This window comes from Rutilus rutilus, assembly GCF_951802725.1.
Source record: "Rutilus rutilus genome assembly, chromosome: 19".
In the NCBI taxonomy this organism is placed as follows: domain Eukaryota; kingdom Metazoa; phylum Chordata; class Actinopteri; order Cypriniformes; family Leuciscidae; genus Rutilus; species Rutilus rutilus.
The window spans coordinates 17965884-17970492 of NC_140232.1; positions in this window are offsets into that span (position 1 = coordinate 17965884).

A 4609-nucleotide genomic window follows, 5' to 3' on the forward strand; every position below is an offset into this window, starting at 1 on the left:
AGAAATTCCCCATGTGTGTCAAGAAAGGCATGAAAATCTCCAGTGCAAACATCACTACAGGTAAGAGAAGTATAAATGGAGTAATACCGTTTTGTCCACATTAATCAGTTATTCAACATTAATCAACATTAATAAATTATTCAATTATTATTATAAATTATTCCTATTTGTGTACTCCAAAATCTTAATTATTTCTTTCATTTTCAGTGTGTCTCTCAAATTCGAGCAAAACTGAGTGCAAGTGTGAGAATCAATATGCTTGGCCCTCTGAACAATGCTCTAAACATGGCGTTTGCGGCCACAGTCAAAATGGTACGTGTGGATGCATCACTTCTCTTCCAACTGACGGGTCATTCTGCCGGCCACCACCTGGTAAAGAGTCTCTCTTTATTTTGAAATCCAAGTTGACGATTAGTGTGATCTTAAATTCTGATGCAGTTTATGACCAGTATATAATTTTTGTCTTTTCTTAATGTTTGCAGCTCCACTAAAGTCATTCAAATACACCATTGACATAAAAATCAATGCTTCAAGAGAAGCCGTGATAGAGCGCTTGAGGGCGTTGATTCGTGGACAGAAATTCCCCATGTGTGTCAAGAAAGGCATGAAAATCTCCAGTGCAAACATCACTACAGGTAAGAGAAGTATAAATGGAGTAATACCGTTTTGTCCACATTAATCAGTTATTCAACATTAATCAACATTAATAAATTATTCAATTATTATTATAAATTATTCCTATTTGTGTACTCCAAAATCTTAATTATTTCTTTCATTGTCAGTGTGTATGTCAAATTCGAGCAAAACTGAGTGCAAGTGTGAGAATCAATACGCTTGGTCCTCTGAACAATGCTCTAAACATGGCGTTTGCGGCCACAGTCAAAATGGTACGTGTGGATGCATCGCTTCTCTTCCAACTGAAGGAGCGTTCTGCCGGCCACCACCTGGTAAAGAGTCTATCTTTATTTCAAATCCAAGTTGACGATCAATGTGATCTTAAAGTCTGATTCAGTTTATGACAAGTATATAATTTTTGTCTTTTCTTAATGTTTGCAGCTCCACTAAAGTCATTCAAATACACCATTGACATAAAAATCAATGCTTCAGGAGAAGCCGTGATAGAGCGCTTGAGGGCGTTGATTCGTGGACAGAAATTCCCCATATGTGTCAAGAAAGGCATGAAAATCTCCAGTACAAACATCACTACAGGTAAGAGAAGTAAAAGCAGAGTAATACCTTTGTTTTCACATTAATCCTATCAATTATTCCTCTGTGTTTCCTCCTAAATTTTAATAATTTGTTTAATTTTCAGTGTGTCTGTCAAATTTGAGCAAAACTGAATGCAAGTGTGAGAATCAATACACTTGGCCCTCTGAACAATGCTCTAAACCTGGCGTTTGCGGCCACAGTCAAAATAGTACGTGTGGATGCATCACTTCTCTTCCAACTGACGGGTCATTCTGCCGGCCACCACCTGGTAAAGAGTCTCTCTTTATTTTGAAATCCAAGTTGACGATTAGTGTGATCTTAAATTCTGATGCAGTTTATGACCAGTATATAATTTTTGTCTTTTCTTAATGTTTGCAGCTCCACTAAAGTCATTCAAATACACCATTGACATAAAAATCAATGCTTCAGAAGAAGCCGTGATAGAGCGCTTGAGGGCGTTGATTCGTGGACAGGAATTCCCCATGTGTGTCAAGAAAGGCATGAAAATCTCCAGTGCAAACATCACTACAGGTAAGAGAAGTATAAATGGAGTAACACCGTTTTGTCCACATTAATCAGTTATTCAACATTAATCAACATTAATAAATGATTCAATTATTATTATAAATTATTCCTATTTGTGTACTCCAAAATCTTAATTATTTCTTTAATTTTCAGTGTGTATGTCAAATTCGAGCAAAACCGAGTGCAAGTGTGAGAATCAATACGCTTGGTCCTCTGAACAATGCTCTAAACATGGCGTTTGTGGCCACAGTCAAAATGGTACGTGTGGATGCATCGCTTCTCTTCCAACTGAAGGAGCGTTCTGCCGACCACCACCTGGTAAAGAGTCTCTCTTTATTTCAAATCCAAGTTGACGATTACTGTGGTCTTAAAGTCTGATTCAGTTTATGACTGTTCTGATATTTTTGTCTTTTCTTAATGTTTGCAGCTCCACTAAAGTCATTCAAATACACCATTGACATAAAAATCAATGCTTCAGAAGAAGCCGTGATAGAGCGCTTGAGAGCGTTGATTCGTGGACAGAAATTCCCCATATGTGTCAAGAAAGGCATGAAAATCTCCACTGCAAACATCACTACAGGTAAGAGAAGTAAAAGCAGAGTAATACCTTTGTGTTCACATTAATCCTATCAGTTATTCCTCTGTGTTTCCTCCTAAATTTTAATAATTTGTTTAATTTTCAGTGTGTCTGTCAAATTTGAGCAAAACTGAATGCAAGTGTGAGAATCAATATGCTTGGCCCTCTGAACAATGCTCTAAACATGGCGTTTGCGGCCACAGTCAAAATGGTACGTGTGGATGCATCACTTCTCTTCCAACTGACGGGGCGTTCTGTCGGCCACCATTTGGTAAAGAGTCTCTCTTTATTTCAAATCTAAGTTGGAGAATGGTGTGATGATCATAAAGTCTGATTTAGTTTATGACCGATGTATTATTTTCGTCTTTTCTTAATGTTTGCAGCTCCACTAAAGTCATTCAAATACACCATTGACATAAAAATCAATGCTTCAAAAGAAGCCGTGATAGAGCGCTTGAGAGCGTTGATTCGTGGACAGAAATTCCCCATGTGTGTCAAGAGAGGCATGAAAATCTCCAGTGCAAACATCACTACAGGTAAGAGAAGTATAAGCCGAATAATGCTGTTCTGTCCACATTCACCAGAAAAATTCTTTATTAAATCATTCACCAGAAAAATAATTTATATTTTAATTATTTGTTTAATTTTCAGTGTGTCTCTCAAATTCGAGCAAAACTGAGTGCAAGTGTGAGAATCAATACGCTTGGCCCTCTGAACAATGCTCTAAACATGGCGTTTGCGGCCACAGTCAAAATGGTACGTGTGGATGCATCACTTCTCTTCCAACTGACGGGGCGTTCTGCCGGCCACCACCTGGTAAAGAGTCTCCCTTTATTTTGAAATCCAAGTTGACGATTAGTGTGATCTTAAAGTCTGATTCAGTTTATGACTGTTCGGATATTTTTGTCTTTTCTTAATGTTTGCAGCTCCACTAAAGTCATTCAAATACACCATTGACATTAAAATCAATGCTTCAGAAGAAGCCGTAATAGAGCGCTTGAGAGCGTTGATTCGTGGACAGAAATTCCCCATATGTGTCAAGAAAGGCATGAAAATCTCCAGTGCAAACATCACTACAGGTAAGAGAAGTATAAGCTGAGTAATACCTTTGTGTTCACATTAATCTTATCAATTATTCCTGTGTTTCCTCCAAAATGTTTATAATTTGATCCATTTTCAGTGTGTCTCTCAAATTTGAGCAAAATTGAATGCAAGTGTGAGAATCAATACTCTTGGTCCTCTGAACAATGCTCTAAACATGGCGTTTGCGGCCACAGTCAAAATGGTACGTGTGGATGCATCGCTTCTCTTCCAACTGAAGGAGCGTTCTGCCGGCCACCACCTGGTAAAGAGTCTCTCTTTATTTGAATTCCAAGTTGACGATTAGTGTGATCTTAAATTCTGATGCAGTTTATGACCCGTATATAATTTTTGTCTTTTCTTAATGTTTGCAGCTCCACTAAAGTCATTCAAATACACCATTGACATTAAAATCAATGCTTCAGAAGAAGCCGTGATAGAGCGCTTGAGAGCGTTGATTCGTGGACAGAAATTCCCCATATGTGTCAAGAAAGGCATGAAAATCTCCAGTGCAAACGTCACTACAGGTAAGAGAAGTAAAAGCAGAGTAATACCTTTGTGTTCACATTAATCCTATCAGTTATTCCTCTGTGTTTCCTCCTAAATTTTAATAATTTGTTTAATTTTCAGTGTGTCTGTCAAATTTGAGCAAAACTGAATGCAAGTGTGAGAATCAATATGCTTGGCCCTCTGACCAATGCTCTAAACATGGCGTTTGCGGCCACAGTCAAAATGGTACGTGTGGATGCATCACTTCTCTTCCAACTGACGGGGCGTTCTGTCGGCCACCATTTGGTAAAGAGTCTCTCTTTATTTCAAATCTAAGTTGGAGAATGGTGTGATGATCATAAAGTCTGATTTAGTTTATGACCGATGTATTATTTTCGTCTTTTCTTAATGTTTGCAGCTCCACTAAAGTCATTCAAATATACCATTGACATAAAAATCAATGCTTCAAAAGAAGCCGTGATAGAGCGCTTGAGGGCGTTGATTCGTGGACAGAAATTCCCCATGTGTGTCAAGAGAGGCATGAAAATCTCCAGTGCAAACATCACTACAGGTAAGAGAAGTATAAGCCGAATAATGCTGTTCTGTCCACATTCACCAGAAAAATTCTTTATTAAATCATTCACCAGAAAAATAATTTATATTTTAATTATTTGTTTAATTTTCAGTGTGTCTCTCAAATTCGAGCAAAACTGAGTGCAAGTGTGAGAA